This window comes from Protopterus annectens, chromosome 1.part1 (assembly GCF_019279795.1).
Source record: "Protopterus annectens isolate FY-2018-M chromosome 1.part1, PAN1.0, whole genome shotgun sequence".
Lineage (NCBI taxonomy): Eukaryota > Metazoa > Chordata > Ceratodontiformes > Protopteridae > Protopterus > Protopterus annectens.
The window spans coordinates 1,406,240,006-1,406,257,951 of record NC_056726.1 but is presented as its reverse complement, the minus strand read 5'-3'; the positions used below and the strand labels follow the sequence as shown (position 1 = coordinate 1,406,257,951).

Sequence of the window (17,946 nt, the reverse complement as noted above, 5' to 3'; positions counted from 1 at the left end):
TGTGGGTTCTTTCAGAAAGCCAGTTGGCAACCCATCTTGTGACATAGGGATTTATACCTAGTTTAGTGAGAATATCTATAATTCCAGTGGGACATATACCAGTGGCTGTCCTCACACCCTGTCGATGTTCCTCCTCCGAGCTTCTCTGAGCCTTCGGAAACAGAGTTGTCGGTGCCTTGGGTTGTGGAAAGGTCGGTTCCAGCTACCTCAGTTGGTATCTCGGTACAGATATCCGCTACCCACTACGACCCTTTCGGTGCTGTCCGTGGGGTCCGAGATGCAGTATCAGTTATCGGCTCCGAAGCCAAAACTGATGGACCCACAATGGAAACCTCTGTCGGCACAGAGACCAGGGGAGTCAACATGTTTCCTCTTACAAGTTTTCTTCCTAGGTGGCTCCTCAGAAGGGTATTCTGGGGAGACCTCGGAAGACTGGGGACCACTCATGGAGGTTTCCTGAGGCTGCAAGTCTCTGCTGTGTTGGGAGAGAGAGGGAGCTGAGACTGAAGTCGACGCTTTAAGGGGATGAGTGTCGGTATCTGTGTTTGAAATTGAAGACCTGGGCAGCACACTCCTCATCACCATGAAGGCCGATCCTCCCTGCTCCAAAGATGCCCTCTGCTCCGAAGATGCAGAGGCGGTCCTCTGCGCTGAGGAGATGGGCTCCAAGGCATATGTGGGATCCAAGCTCACTCGCACCGAAGCACTGAGAGGTAGGCTCGGAACCAAAGAAGTTTGATTCAAAGCATCCCCCTCGGGCCCAACCGGAGAACTGAGGACCGTAGACCCCACAGACGGCACCGAAAGGGTCGTAGCGGGTACCGGATATCGGAACCGAGAGACCAACTGAGGTAGCTGGAACCGACCTTTCCACAACCCGAGGCACTGACAACTCTGGCTCCGAAGGCTCAGAGAAGCTTGGAGGAGGACCATTGACAGAGTGTGAGGACACATTAGGCTCCAGAGCCGACTGGGATGGAGCCGAAAGTAAATTTGCCAGCTCTGAAGTCTGAAACAGTCTACGCACCACTCTCTCAATGTCCTCATCAGAAAGGTTCTAGAGGACATGGAAGATAGAGTGGGGGACCTAGATCGCTGGAATATAGGTGACCTAAGAGTCGGGGAAACCAGTTGGAGTTCAGCTGACCAGGTCAGAGATGCAGTATCAGTTATCGGCTCCGAAGCTCCTGGAGCCAAAACGGATGGATCCACAATGGAAACCTCTGTCGGCACAGAGACCAGTGGAGCTGACGAGGATGTAGTCACTTTGGTAATTTTGTCTGGTGGCTCTGACAACACAGAATGGTTGGGAAATCGCCTTTTTGTAGCTTTTGGTTTGTCTTTCTTAGAAGAGGAAGGAGATTTAGAGCTGGAGGATGAAGATGTCAATTCCTCCTCAAAGGAATGTTTCAATAGTCCTTTCAAAATAAGTTTGTTCTTCCTCTCCTGAAGAACACAGGGACTAAATGCATGACAAAACAGGCAAGACTCCTGGAGGTGAATAGCCCCCAAACAATACACACACAAATTGTGCCCATCCATTAAGGACATTTTCTGGGCACATTTAGTACACTTTTTGAAGCCCGAAGGCTTGTGGTCCTTAGTATCTTTGGACATATTAAAATAACCAGTAAGCCAAAGCAGAACAACTGTATTCAAGCAGATAGAACAGCACCGTACAGACAAATAGGCAGACAGAGGACTAGGTCCTCTAACTTAAACGGGCCTAACCCTAAGAGGAGAAAAAGGAGATAAGCCGAGGACTAGGTCCTCTAATTTAAACAGGTCTAGCCCAGGAAGAGATAAACAGAACAGAGGACTAGGTCCTCTAACTTAAACGGGCCTAGCCCAAGGGGAAGGAAAAAGGTAACAGAAACAAGAAGCACAAGAGAAGCGATGCAGGGAAACAATAGGCCAACGGAAGAACGGCCAATCAATGTACAAACAGTGCCCACAGTAACGAAGCAGCAAAATAGTCTAAACAGACACTGACTGCAAAAAACACACTACACTATCAAAGAAATTGGTTATAGCCAACAATAAACTAGTCAAAGATATTGAAAATGTTCACTTAGCCACAGCCAAGAAGAATCATGTCTGAGCTGAATGAGCGGCAAACGAGATCTGGGCTGTGTTAGTGATGCATCATGGGATGCCTCCTAGCCACGAACCAACTAGCAGTTTTCGAGCTTGAGTATGGCAGAGTCAGAGCCGAGGTTCGGCTCCGATCCCAAGAGTAAGAATGAAGGTGAGATAGGACTACAGAATATCTGACAGTCTCTAAATAACTTGTTTTCTGTACTCAGGCTCGAGTGTTTGACATCTTCTCTGAAGTAACAGGTGGATCACACTTACTAACCTTAACTGCACTGCTATCCTGAACACAACATATTATATTGCTTCAGTCCAGTATTTTATTTACTTTTTCTAACCTTGGTCTCGGGCTTTGTCTTGTATGTGCAACATTCCATTAAAGAACATTCTGTAGCGGATAAGATTATATCTTTCCCTTGAGCAAAGAACATTCTGTCTGAACAGTTTATGCTTATCTTTTCTTTTTAAAAAACTGCAGGGTTATTTTCCTTTCTGCTTAACTATCTTTTATACATAAATGAAACAATTTATTTTACCCTTTAGCCTGTCTAATGTCAAATAAATGGAAATCCCTAATCTAACAGAAGCCATTAGTCCAAAGATTTCTAGGAATTCTTTCCCCGAGGTGACATTCCCCTGGAAGAATTCTGGAAAGACCATCTGGTATGGCAAAACCTTGTCTCCTGTCAGAAAAGTGAGATGACTGTTGAAGCTGAGTAAGCACCCCAGAAAGGCAAGGGTGTCAAACATGACTGTTGGAGATTCAACTTTAATCCTAGATGGGAAAAGTCAGGATTGACCTTCTGTAGTGATTCCACACATCTGGAAGGAGGCTCTGCACAGATAAGCAATTAGTCAAAGTATGATTAAAAAAAATAAATAAATAAAAAAATGAATGCACAGACTCCATCAGTGGGGCACTACTGGGAAAGGCATTTGGAAGACACTCATGCGGCACTGGAAAGTCCAAAGGGCAAAACAGAAAACTGATAGGTAGAATATCCGTGATTTCTTTCGTCTGGTTCTCACTATGAGCCCTGTGGATATGAAGAAAGGCATCCTTCAAGTAAAGGGTCACCAAGAATCTGTGATCTAGAAACAGAGGAAGCACTGCCTACAGGGTGAGAGTCTTCAACTTGGGGACCTTGAAAAATATATTCAAAAAGAAATGTCCCACATTAGTCTGTACGATTGCTATTTTGGGGAAACCAACAACTACTACAAAAGAAACCTCATATTCTTTCAGAAGAATGGAACAGTTACATGACCCTAGAGTCCAGTAAATTGCTGGAGACTAGGAGGGAATAACAAATTCTGGTCTAGAAGTTGACAGGGGGATCCCTCCTGAACTGAAGCAGATCTTTTCACTTCCATCTGAAACCTCTGCCAACAATGTTTAGCACCCATCTGTTGGAAACCACTGGCAGCCAAACTGCCTTGTAGAAAACTTACCTGAGAGATAAGGCACCTGATGGGGAACTTGACAAAGATGAGTGCTGTGTCTTGGTACAGCCATAGGTTGGAAGGGGGGTATCCTCCCAAGGAAAGGAACGCTTCTTGTTATGCTTGATGGAGTTGTCCTGCTGTTTCCTTGGATATTGTAAGGATGGGACTTCTGCTTATTAGGACACTGAAAAAGAAGCACTCAATCTTGTTTTATAACTCATCAGAAAAATTCTGGGAGTGCACCCAAGCATGCCTCCTAATCACCACTGCCAATTCTGCATTTCTAGAAATAGCATCAGCTCCTTCCAAGGAACTTTTTAGGACATGTTTTGGCATCCAAGAAACATCTGAAACCTTATTTTAACATAGACCTTTTGCTCTGTATACAATGAAACCGCAAACTCATCTAAACTGCACATTTATCTCAACACAAACTTCCACATAAATACTGATAGTTAAACACTTTAAATGTTACCATGCTGAACTGGACCAGCTATTTCACTATGATTTTAGCCATTTGCCTAGTTAATCTGAGGGACTAAGCACACAGAAGACATGGTCTTCTTACTAGCAAAGGTTAGCAGGACACTGAAGCAGGGTCCACAGACAAAAAGTCTTGGAGGCCAGGCAAGGCTAAGCATAACCATAATTTCTTAAACCCTTTCTTACACAAAGCCTCAATGAGCAGAGGAAAGCTACAAGCTTTCTAGAAGACCTCTTTCAATGCTGTGGGTCAATGCCTTCAGGCACACACAGGATCCCCTTCAAAAATAAGATCCTAAGCAAACTGACTGGGGGTGGAAGTCCCCACCTTATTATAGGCAGGGTGTGTACCCCTTATCCAACTGTCTGCACCATGGAACTATCCACAGCCACTTTCTCAGGTGGGAAAAGTACAGTTTTGTACCTACCATAAATGTAGATGTTCTAGTGCTAATACAGCTGCAGTAATCACAGATGGGTTTTCTGCCATCAGGCGGGTCCTCGGTCGGCCGAATTCCAAAGTCTAGGTCCGGCATCGGTTGCTGTCGCTCTCTTTCCTGACGTCAGTGAGGCAGGGGTATATAAGACACAGCCGACGCCATTTTCTTCAGTCTTTCTTGCCCCAGATGTCAGGTGCCCCCAGAAGGAAGGCAATACATAAATTATATATATATATACATGAAATGCAATATAATCAAAAATCAGTAGTTGCAAGCAAATATACCATAGAAGGATAACCCAATCAGGTTGTATGAAGAGGGGTTAGGCCCTAGGCCTTTACCAAAAGGGGATGTACTGCAGCTGTATTAGCACTCGAACATCTACATTTATGGTAGGTACAAAACTGTACTATGTTCATCGTGCATACAGCTGCAGTAATCACAGATGGGTAGAATCCCAAAGCTACGCACAGGGTGGTAGGCACTAGGTGGAACTGGAATGAGCCAGAATGCCCTGCAACAGCAGTGGCAAAGCCTGCTCTAGTTTTGGAATATAAAGGCAGGTGGTAGTGTTTTGTGAAGGTATGCACAGAACTCCAAGTGGCTGCCTCCAAAATATCTTTGGTAGGAACTCCTCTGAAGAGGGCTGTAGAGGTAGCTGTGGCCCTGGTGGAGTGGGATCCGATACCTGTAGGGACAGATTTTCCATGATAGGAGTAACAAAACCGTATGCAGTGGCCTATCCATTTTGAAATTGTCTGTTTGATAACTGGCTTCCCTTGAGCTCCTACAGCATAGGACACAAAAAGTTGTTCTGATTTCCTGAAAGGCTTTGTTCTGTCCAAATAATAACGTAGCTGTCTATGGATGTCTAAGGAGTGTAGCAGCCTTTCCCCTTTGTTTTGAGGATTGGGGTAAAAGGTAGGTAAGTGTATGGCTTGATTTAAAGCTACCCTGGATACCACTTTAGGCATAAATGATGGGTTGGTTCGAAGGGAAACCCTGTCCTGATGGAAGATGAGAAAGGGCTGCACAGCCATGAGGGCTTGTAGTTCCGAAACCCTACGAGCTAAGGTAATGGCCAGAAGGAAAGCTGTTTTCCAGGACAAATATTGCAAATCTGTTGAGGCAGCTGGTTCAAAGGGAGGCAATGTTCATTTTTCTAGAATATAATTAAGATCCCAGGCTGGTATTGGTTGTTTCCTAGGTGGTCTTATATTCTTAGCCCCTCTGAGGAACTGTCTTAAGAGTGGGTGAGAGAATAAGGGTGGATCCGTGTTGAATTCTGCAGAAATGGCTGAGGCATGGATTTTTATGGAGGAAAATGAAAGCCCACTGTTCAGCAGCTCAGCTAGATACTGTAATACCTGAGGCAAATTCAGTTTTCTAGGGTCCTGGCCTTTTTTCTCATTCCAAGAGCAAAACCGTTTCCATTTTGCGGAGTAGGCCTTTCTAGTAGATGGCCTTCTGGCCTCCAAAATGACATCCTGCACCTCTTTGGGGAGTAGGGTCTGTTGTGGTGTTAAGGAATTTTCCATGCAGCGAGATTGAGTGTTTTCAGCTGACTGTGAAGAGTTTGGTAGCTGTGCTGAGTCAGAAGAGGCATTAGAGGTAGGGACCAGGGAGGAGTATGTGTTAGGCTCCTCAGGAGTGGGTACCAGTGTTGTCTTGGCCAGTCTGGAGCAATCAGTATCATCTTTGGTCTGTCTGCTCTTGCTTTCAAGAGCACCTTGGGCAGAGGTGGGAAAGCGTAAACTGTCCATGCTGTCCAACTGAATGAAAGGGCATCCACTCTCCAGGCCTCTGGATGAAAGGTCCTTGAACAAAACTTTTCCAATTGAGGATTCCTGTGGGAGGCGAAGAGATCTATGTCTGGCCTCCCCCACGCTTGGATTATCTTTGATAATTTTTGCCTAAGCGGTTTTTATTTTTGGTTTTAAATATGGAAGATCAGTTTCAAAATTTGGCGGGCTCTGTATTTATATATATTAAGAGTAACTTAATTGCCAAAGTTTGTCTTTTTTGTCTTCTGATGAAGTTCAACCAGTGGTGTGAAGGAAAAGCGTTTTTTATAAGAGTTATAACGTTTTAAGATATTAAAAGCGTGTATCCAGAATTTTAACCTAAGCGTTTTTTATTATTATACATAGATATATACACACAATTTCTAATCAGGATAAACAGCCAAAGCATCACAATACACTAATTAAGCAATAATAGAAAAGCTGATGGAGGAAATAAAACCCAAAAGGAATATCTTATCTGAGCTCTGCAGCTGTCACCCAGTCTAAGAGAAGCAATATCTCAGGATATCTTTCTCTGTGGCACAAGAAAATTGAAAGGGCCTATCTGTAAATGTGAAATCCTGTCCTGGTACTGCCAGGTGGTTGGATCTTTAACCCACTACCTGTCTGAGTGTGACTTCTGAGCACTGACATACTACCATGGGGAGGTTAGCAGGGCACGACTACCTATATGCCATAAGGTAGTATTGTCTGTTGACTATCTATGTTTAGTTTACAAATGCATATAAAACCAGCTCTAGCTTTGCCTCAGTATGCACTTTTGGGGCCATGACCTATACTATACAGTTTTTTTTTAACTTGGTGATAAGTTAGTGTCAACTATTCTGTTCATTTTTTGCTTCCACTGCCAGAGCAACACTTAAAACATTTTGAAACATCAGGTTACTTTTTTTTATATTTATATTTATTCATAATTTACTTCATGTACAGTTCCAGTGCTCTCCATAATTAAATATTTTGGAATAATCTTAACTTGGCTACCTATCCACACACTGCCCTAGAAGCTTTGTAGTGCAAGACCTTAATTTACACTTCTGCAGTGCTATAGTAAATGCAAGACTGAAATGGTTCTGTAATAAGCTTGCCAGTTGTATGCATGGATTTTCATTTGATCTGGAAAGAGGAAGCCCTTTATTAAAACCGTAGGATTAGTTTTAAAGACAAATAAGTATGCTGTATTTCAGTCATTTGTAATATCATTAGTAATTTCAAAATCTGTTACCTTCTTTTGAAGAAATCATTACTGGGCTGTATTTTCACATTACTGGACTGTATTTTCACATCAAATGCACTCACAATATCTAGAGTTAGGATTCTGTCCCTCCCCCATCAGAATGAAGAGAGTTGCATTACTTAATGCCCATTACTATTAAAACTTAAGGCATTATTACTGAGCACAAATTTCAAACAAGCTTACAATGATTAAACAGCTTCAGTAAAATAAATAAATAAATAAAACAAACAAACAGCAGCATTAAGAAAACAGTGTTTACTGACCAGTACCTAATAGACTTCTCTTAGAGTTTGGCTGCTGACCAAATGGAGCTAGGGCAGGGAAATAAGAACAATCCTGCATGAAACAATAATGCACTTCATGACAACTCTCTTGATGTGTATGACTTTGGGTTAACTTTAATTAGTCACATTACTATATTAGGTACATTCATTCATTCATTCATTCAAATATTCATTCCTTCAGTTTATATATTTGCATTAAAAAGTATTGAACGATTTACTAAGTTATGTACAATACGTGATTTAAGGTTCTTCTTAAGTTTTATTCTGTTCTGTAGTCTACAAATATACAGAAAAATAATAAAATCTGTGATGAGGTTTGCCAGTGCTCACACGGTTCTCCAAATTTCTGAACCTGAAGTTAAATTTTCCTTATTTTTAATCCTTGTAAATCAGTGTTCTGAAGAATATTTAAAATATGTCAACCAGTTTAACACACCTTCCTAGCCAAGTTCAATTATTTAGCAATTAAAAGATTTATCTCTTATTTATGACAGGAAAAACATTCATACATCTGGGTTCTATAACACAGATCATAAATGTTTAAAAGAAAGTATAAATCAGGGCTAAGAAATAAATTATTTTACCTTGTGCAATAAGGATAGGGTATTCGAGATACGTTGCAGGAGGATATTCATAGTGCATCTGATACTTCAGAAACACCAAGAATCTGAAAAAAAATATATATCAACTAAGATTTTAATGACAGCCCTGTGAGTTCAACATATGCTTCTGTGACTCTACAAATGCCATTTTAAAACAAGTTTATCTCCATGCAACTCACAGTGATACAAGTAAAATGTATTGTAGTACAGTACATCCTTTTTCAATGAGAAATACATAAAACAGATAAAAACTTACTATACAAAATTATAGCATTGCAAATATCATTACATATAATTAAGCAGGTCACCAAATACAACTGAATGCTTGCTAAACTTTTGTTTAACTAAGGAGAGGAGGCAACTTTAGCGGAGTCACCTACGTAGAGGTTTCAACAAGTTGGTAGCTATAAAAACAAAAAGTTCACAGTCTGTAAAAGCACTCTGGTAATCCCTGGTAACACTTTTAAAGGCAGCAGAGAAAGCAGGTGGATATGCATAGGGTAGGTAGAGCTTTTTAGACCCTCAGACTCATTAACTTAATGGTGTCAACAGGTATCACACACAGGTAGCCTTTGTGCAGAAGGCTGTCAGTTCTATTCCCATACCAAGAAGATAAACTGCTGACACTGCAGTGTAGTATAAAGGAGTGCTGAACTCCTGAGTGTTTCATGTTTGCATGAGACATTAAACAAAGATCTCATCTACCAGAGTTGGCTGTAGCTCAGGTGGATATAAAATATCCCATGGTACCTTTCAAAAAGAGTAGGAGCCCTTTATTTATATATAAAAATAATTCTTATTTAAAAAACATTTATACATTTACAAATATTTGCACACACAGAAATATATAAATATCAAATCTGTTTACACATATTCATAATTTCCTTTACAATCACGCTAAATTTTCATACCTATTAGATCCCCACTCCTATTTCCACAACCATCTGATTTTACTTAATATTGTTGCGAAAATCAATTTGCCATTAAACATAAATTTTATGTATTCTTTCATTCTCTATATAACCCATTGTAATATAAAATAAACTTTTTACTTATTCTTTTAACATATTCTTTGCCACGGCGGTAGTGTTGTTACCTCACAGCAAGAGGGTCTCCCATTCGATTCTCGGCTAGGCTTGGGAGTGCCTTCTGTGTGGAGTCTGCATGTCCTCCCCACGGTTGGGTAGCGTTTGAAAGACATGCGTGCGTAAATGGGCGTGCCTTCGTTGAAGGTTGGTCGTCGAGGTGGCACCTCGGTGTTTCGTAAAAATCTACTGCCAATCATCAGCAGACCGGAGTTCCACTGTGGTGACCCCTTACCGGGGGTAAAGCCAAAAGACAAACAACAACTTTTAACCTATTCTTTACTTCTATTTGTATAATATCCATATTTAATCATATCCATGTTTATTTTATCCACTTATTTTATCGCTTCAAAAAATCTTCTTTAGTTTTTCTCATAACTTTTTTATGCTTTTACATTTAGAAAACATGTTCCATTGGTTTTTCTTCTTGACAATGTAAACATATTCTATCACTTTTCTTTTTATATGGCATGCTTCCTTTTACTGGCAATTTATCTATTACTACTCTGCACAAAAATTGAGAGCTTCTACTTTCTGATTACACCATTTGCTTATTTTTATAGCTTTAATTTTTGTTAGATTTTCCATGGTTTTACTATAGTAATGTTTTATCATTACATTCTTGTACTATACTTTCCTATCTTTTTTATACCATCAATTTTTATTTTCCACAAAAATATTTTTCTTGGTAACATTTTTTTCTTCATTTATACACACACTTTTACTCTTTTTTTACCACACCCCAAAATGCATCATACTTATATTTGTACAGTTTTACTACTAATATTTCATCTTTTCATTTATCCACTTTAACACTTTGTATAAATTGAATGAAGCAGTGTAAACCATTGGGTTAATTAACCTTAAATTTCCTTCTTGTTTACATACAAAACTCCTCTTTTACTGGGTTTAATCTAGAACCTCATATTGTTGTTGTTTTGTCTTTCGGCTTTTCCCACTTTTCTCCACTAATGATTGGGAGTAGATTTTTACATACAGAGTTGCCGGCCCTGATGCACAACCTTCAACGAAGGTATGCCCATACATGCATGTCTCCACACAGAATAGAACCCCATATAAATGCAAAAACATCTGTAATAATTCCTTTTCAAATACTGCTGACAACATATATTGGGCGGCACAGTGGTTAACCTTGTCACCTGACAGCAATAGGTTCTTCAGTTCGATTCTCGGCTGGCGTGCCTTCTGTGCTCAGTCTGCATGCCCACCCTGCATTCGTGTGGATTTTCACTGTGTACTCCAGTTTCCTCCCACATTCCACAGATATACGTCTGGAGCATTTCTCCCCAGGCCTCCAATGAAAATAGGCTCTGTCCTAGTCGGACACTCCTGGTCAACAAATGTTAAACAAATACAATAAATAAACGTAAATACACTTGGTAAGTATGCTATTTTCCCATCAGTAATAAAATCATAAAATAAGCTTTTTTTTTTCTGAATGATAATTTGTATGTCCTCCAGAAAAGACATGTTCATCTATTGTTTTTCCCATTGAATTCTACTTGCATCTTTAGTCCCAAATGTTATACCCAACACAGAAACTTAATTCACTGTAAAATGTATTCCCCCAATCTTTACTACATCACCTAAACCTTTACTTTTCTCTTTATTTAAAGCCATCCCTATCATTTTTAGGCACTCATTTGAGCAAATTTGTTTTTTACAATTATGTCATCTGCGTATGTTAAAACAAATGGAATTCTTAACCCTTCAGGTGTTGTGTCCCAGCTCCTTCATTTTGTAATTTATTTCACATACTATCACATTCATAGCTAATGCAAAGAATATACAGCTCATTGGACATCCCTGTATTAAGTACCTCTTCGCTTAAATAGCCATTTACAAGTATTTTTTTTCTTTATTATTACTATACGCTGATATACATAATTTCCTGACTTTGTTACTTATATTATGTTCTTTCATTATTACTCATAAGCTTTCAGGTCCAACTGTGTAAAATGACTTATAAAGGTCTCCTATCAAAATTCACTCCTTTTCCGTTTGTAATATCATCCACAATTTCTCTATCATTAATAATTCTTGATAACCTTTTCCCTTTATAGTATATATGCTGTGTACCCTAATAATTTCCATTTTCGTTTCAAATCTCTCTTGTATTATTTTCATAAAGATCTTATAATCTTTATTATTCAATACTACTGGTTTCCATTTTTTTAATTCTCTTCAATCTTCTTTCTTCCATATGAATTTAAGTATTCCATTACATAATGCTTTATACATAAAACCTTAATTTAACCACTCATTCAAAATCATTAAAAATACATTTTTCTGCCAATTGCTTACATTTTATATATTTAATACCCTATTTCATCTGGGCCTGCAGACAAACCTATATTTACTTATCCTAATACTATGTCGAGCTCATTTAAAGACATCTCCTTTTCCAACTAGGGGAACTAGAGTAGTTTTTTTACTGATATATATACATTACATACTATTTACATTAGTTACATCTATTTACAAATCTTCATACATTATAAACTTCAATTTAAGCACCCTTCCACTCTTATCTGTAACCAAGATGTTATTTTATCCAGAATCTTTGTCAAAAGTCCATTTTTCAGTGTATTTAATTTTTAGTCTCTTGTTCCATATAGTCCATAAAACATAAAATAATACCGTGTCCATTTTCTTCAATTCTTCCTGTTTTCAATGCACCATAATAATCAAATTCCATTATGTCCATATTTATTTGCTCAAATTTTAACACACTTTTCACACTATTTTGTTTACATATTTCTTTCCACAAATGAACCCTTTCACATGTCAAAAACACATGTTCAGTCTCCACATTAAATTTTCTTGTATGGCATATTTGCCTTAACGGTAATTTTCTGACAATCTCTATATCAACTCACTACTTTCTTTAATCTTTTTATAGTTATTATAGCTCATCATTATGGCTTTCTTTTCTTATTTCTAAATCTTTTCATGGATCAATGTAATAAAATGCTTTCATAATATTCACGTACCTTTCCTTTCTATTTTTCTCACATATATTCTTTTTTTTTTATTTTCCATAACACAATTTTGTTTTGGTACTCTATCATTTCTTCATTCACAATGCTTTTATTTTTTTATAGGTTCATAGGCTGGTACTAGGCTAACGGCCCTAGGGCCTGTACAAGCCTAGCCAAACAATTCCCGGATATTTCTTCCAACAATATTTACTTCCCTGGACCCCTGTCTAGCAGGGTGACTGACAGGAATATCTTCCATCCAATCGTCAAGGTTCCTTTTGAAGAGGGCCAAGGAGGCGATCTGCTTGATATGTATGGGTAGTCTATTCCAGAGTATGAGGAGTCTCTGGGTCAGGAACCTATCCCTCCAGTATGTTTTTGTTCATTGTGATGACAAGGTTTAGATCCCTGGAGCATGTGGCTCTGAGGGATTGGCATTTCTTTAAGTGGAGCATGTCCAACAGCTCAGGGTTTGACATGGCCTTGTATGTTAAGCAGAGATCGCCTCTGAGTAGGCGATAAGCCACAGAGTATAGCTGGAGTTTTTTTTTTTAGACTGTCAGCATAGGGCATCTGCTTTAGGAATATGATTCTTTTAATGAGGTATGTCTGCAGCCTTTCCAGCTGTCGCAGATGTCTTGTGAGGTACATACCAAATGGGCATTATACTCTATAATGGGTCTAATGAGGGATGAGTACAGTGGGACAATGACCTCCTTTTTTCTGGATAAAAAGCCCTTGGTGAGAAGGTGTGACACATAGAAGGATTTCCTGACTGTTGTGGCGATGTGGTTATCAAAGGTGAGCCCACTGTCCATCTCTGTCCCCAAGTCTTTCATCACACTTTTGGTGTTTAGTGCACTGTCAGCTATGTGGGAATTCATGGATACATGTTTTTTCCCAAAGGGGATAACTATACCTTTCTTGGTATTAAGCTTGAGCCCATGGCTGTGGCACCAACCATCTGTTTCTTAAGGCCCTTTTGTAGAGTCTCCACATCATTTGGGGATTAATAATGGCTCGCAGTTTGCACTCATCTGTGAACTTTGTTAGCCAGAGTCCCTTAGTGTTAGCCTGTACTTCAGAGAAGTAGATGCCACACAAAAACTGTCCCAGGGCTGAACCCAGAAGTACTCCACTTGTCACTTGTCTGGAATGGGATTTGGAGTCGACTACTTTTACAGTCTGGGTTCTGTCAGTAAGCCAGTTGGCAACCCATCGAGTGACGTAGGGATTTATGCCCAGCTTAGTAAGTTTATCTATGAATGCAGAGTGGGGGGTGGTCTCGAAGGCCTTGGCGTGGTCCAGATAGGCTGTGTGGACAGCCTTACCCTCGTCCACAGCTCTGGAGACTGATTCGAAGAAGGCAATCAGGTTCAGGAGACAAGATCGGCCCTTCACAAACCCAAACTGGTTTGAAGGTTGCCAATGTCTGTTTATAAGTTCCATGATAATGCGTTCCGTGCCCTTGCAGATCAGGCTCGTCAGACTGATGGGATGGTAGTTTCTGGGATCCAAGGTGGATCCCTCTTTGTGGAGTGGGATAACTGTAGCTGTGCGCCACTCAGTGGGCATGAAGCCTGAGGTGAGGCTATGATTAAACATGACACTTAGGTGAGGTGCTAGTTAATTTTGTAGTTCATGTAGTACACAACCTGGGATGTCATCTGATCCCATGGATGCTGTATTCCTAGCTTTGGAGAGTGCAGTTTCTACCTGTGCGGCCATGATTACCAGAATTTGGCAATCTTTTGGTATTGAGATTGGCCCTTTATGGGGTAAGAGGGGGTGAAGTTGGCAATAAATCAATCTGCCAGTATATTGGCAATTTCCTTGGGCTCAGTATATTTAATGCCATTCTGTTGCAGCTCAGAGCAGATCTGAGCATTGCCATTTAGATCCTTGACATAACTATAGAATGCCATGTGGTTGTCTTTGGAATCTTTGGTTATGTCAAGGATCTAAATGGCAATGCCATGTGGTTGTCTTTGGAATCTTTGGCAATAAAATTGCCATTTAGATCCTTGACATAACTATAGAATGCCATGTGGTTGTCTTTGGAATCTTTGGCAATTTTATTTTCGTAACTAGCTTTGGAGGATTTTATGAGGGATCTCAGCTTCTTATTGAGGCTGGTAAGGGTGTGTTTTGCATCCTGGGATTTTACTTTTCTGCAACAGTTTCTTCCTTCTGTTGTATAGTTTGTTTATGGCAGGGGACCACCAGATTGGCTTCCTTTTTTTTGTAGGAGAGCATCTTGGTTCTATTTGGGATGGCACGATTCATACATGAGTGGATGTGCTTGTACAGTGCCTTAGTGTAGGATTCAACAGCTGAACTTTCAGCTCCCGTCTGCATGGGTGTCATGAAGTTTGCCACTTCTGACTTAAGTAGCATGAAGTTGGCTTTGGAGAAGTTTTTTTTTTTTTTTTTTTCAGAGGTTTTCTTACTGTGGATGTCAAGGGTGATTTGCTTATGGTCAGACCTGACCACTAAGGGGGTGACCATTGGTGTGGAGCATCTCCCATGTTGGTAATGACCAGGTCAAGGGTATTGGAGCCCCTGGTGGGACAATGGATTAGTTGATCCAGGGCATTGAAATTTATGAATTCCAAGAACCGTTGGGAAAAGGTGTTGGTACCAGAGTAGTTTTCCCAGTTAATGGCAGTGTAAGTTGAAATCACCCAGTATTAGGATGTTTGGTTGTATCTTAATATTTTCCAGTGTGTTTAGAAAGGTGTAGTGAGAATCTTGGGGCATGGTGAGGAATCTGTAGCAAGCTACAATTTGGATTGCAGTCTTACCTAGTGTAAGTTGCACCTGGAGAATTTCAGATGCATTGTGTTGGGCAACTAGCCTGCAGGTGTGAACATCGTTGGTGAATATGGACACTTCTCCACCTTTAGTGTTTTGGTCTTGGTTTGGTGGCCGAAAAGTGTGGTAAGAGTTGTAGCCTGGTATTGCAGGGGTGCTCTCTGGAGTCTTGAACCAGGTCTCAGTTACTGCACAGATATCGATGTTCTCCATTTTTAGGAGTACCTCGAGAGAGTGCATTTTGAGGTTTAGACTTCTAGCATAGAGTAGCATTACCTTCAGATTTTGCATGCTTGTATCTGTTATAGTGGTGGTTTTGTCCTTTGAACCTTGCCTAAAAAGGCACTATAGGGATGGTAAGAGCTTTAGTCAGTAACCTGAATCTCAGGGGTGACAGGTGCAGACCATCTCTGGCAAAGCATCGTGGTTTTTTGATCATCTTCCATTCCTTCCCACACTTTTTTGTATTTGTAATACAGTATCATTTGTATTTATAATATAGCATCATTTTTCTATCAAGTTTTTATTTTACTTCATAATTCCTTTTAATACCTTACATAAAATTAAAGATGCTGCATGTACTATTGGGTTTATTAAACCCAAGCCTCCTTGCTCTGCTTTCATATATAGAATCCCTCTTGAGTGGATTCACTCTAGAGCCCCATATAAAAGACAATATAATCATCATTATTTCCTTTTCATAGTTAAGAGGAATCATATAGATGTTAGTAACATAAGCATTTTTTCCTACTACCATGTTGTTCAACAAGTGTGCTTTTTTCTATAAGAAAATCTATATGATTTCCAAAAAATAGCCATATCCTTTAGTACATTTATCTCATTGTGTCTGTATTCATTCCTTCCAATTATTCCTAATATGTCTATATATTTTAATGAACTCAATAACTCCTGTCATATCTTCAAAATCAAACCCTTTACTTTTCTCTTTATTTATACTTAAACCAATTTTTAAAACTTATATTTATTTTTTCATTTACTTCTTCCATCTGTAGTTTTTTTTTTTTTTTTTTAACAATTACAGCATCATTCACATAATTATACATTATTGGCAATTGTGCTTCCTTCATCATTCTGTATCTACCGCTACATGACATTTTACTAATTTCCTTCATTATTGCATTCATAACTAATGAGAACATTACACTACTACTTGAGCAGCCCTGCTTTATTCCACATTCTATTTTTATTTCTTTTCCAATCCAGCATTTTACAACTAGTTTCACATTGTTCCTTTTTTAAACAGATTTTATTACTTGTAATATTTTTTTGCTTACATTATATGCCTGCAAAAATTCCCCCAAATTATTTATACTGAATATTACCATAGGCTTTACTTATATCCCTATCATAACCTCTACTTCTAAAGTTTTATTTATATCAATTATTTCTCTTATTATCCAAAAATCGACTTCCTTTTCTTCTGAATACATTTTAGTCATATATTCTATCCATTTATTGTAACTTTTTGTTGTAAAAAATTATAGTCTGTATTATTCAATGTTATAGGTCTCCAATTTTTATATCCTATTTCCTTTTCTAAATATAAATTTTATAACTCCTGTACACATCTCTTTCGCTTTAATTCCAGTTTCTAACCATTCATTCAGAACTTCTATAAAAATTATTTTTTGTCATTCCTTCACTTCTTTATACATATATTAAATTCCATCTAGTCCTGTCTGTTAGAATTTCATTCAATTCTTTCATAGTTTTTTTTGTTCTAAACACTCATTATCTTCATTATTTGATTTTTCACCTTTATAAATTTGTTCTATGTTTTCTTCTCTTTTAACAAATAATTCCAATACATATTCTTTATTTTGTATATTCCTTCTTGCTGTTTTTAATTATCTTCTTTTTCCTTCTTTTATTTTACTCAAATATAGTGCTGCTTCTCTTTCCTTGTAAAATTATTAATTTTAATTTGATTTATTTTCTGTTTCTCTTTTTTATAGGTCTGAATGTTTCTTGACTTCATATCTTATATCTCTTTCTCTTTACTTCACTTTTTTAAATTTCTCTTTAAAATTAAGCCACCAAGTCACCAAACAGTCCAATTCTCATGAAACTGTCATGTTCATATTGTTTTTCCATAATTCCATTAAGTTTTTTCTATCATCTAAATCTAATTCCTTTTCATTAATTCTCTTTATTCCTTTTTCTATTCTTATATACTCTTCATTTTCCTGTACGTTAATCCATATATCCACATAATCTGAAAATCCAGCATACTTTCTTTTTTTTTTTTTTTTTTTAATATCTGATAGCTTAAAAAGTTCAATTTCTGTCCTAATTTCATTCCTTCGGTAGGTGCAGTGGTTATTCTCCCATACACTTAACTTTCCAATTCTCATAATTTCCCATTTTAACATCACAACTGTTCTTATTTTATTCTTAAATTACAATTAAAATCACCCTCCACTAAAATGTCCATATTTACACCAACATATTCAAGAATATCTTCAAACATCATTTCCCTGTCTTTTTTGTTACATGTGCATATAAAGCTATAATTCTATGCCAATATTTTTTCCATCTCAAATCTATTACTGTAATTCATCCTAGTTGAGCAATGAGCAAACCGTCACCCATTAGATAACAGAAGGAGATATGTTACAGTGGTAGGACTCCAGAAT

At 38.5% G+C, this 17,946-nt stretch overlaps 1 protein-coding gene and 1 long non-coding RNA gene across 2 annotated transcripts in view; both read right to left on the bottom strand.

Annotated features, from left to right (window-relative positions):
• LOC122810715 overlaps nt 1-8,454 on the bottom strand; it is a 90,746-nt gene extending 82,292 nt beyond the window's left edge. The window contains exon 1 of the long non-coding RNA XR_006366121.1: nt 8,371-8,454. This is a non-coding gene — a long non-coding RNA (uncharacterized LOC122810715). The remainder of the gene's footprint in view (nt 1-8,370) is intronic.
• Nucleotides 1-17,946, bottom strand: part of ROCK2 (Rho associated coiled-coil containing protein kinase 2) — a gene marked incomplete in the record, with an annotated part of 2,656,097 nt that overhangs the window by 1,219,341 nt on the left and 1,418,810 nt on the right.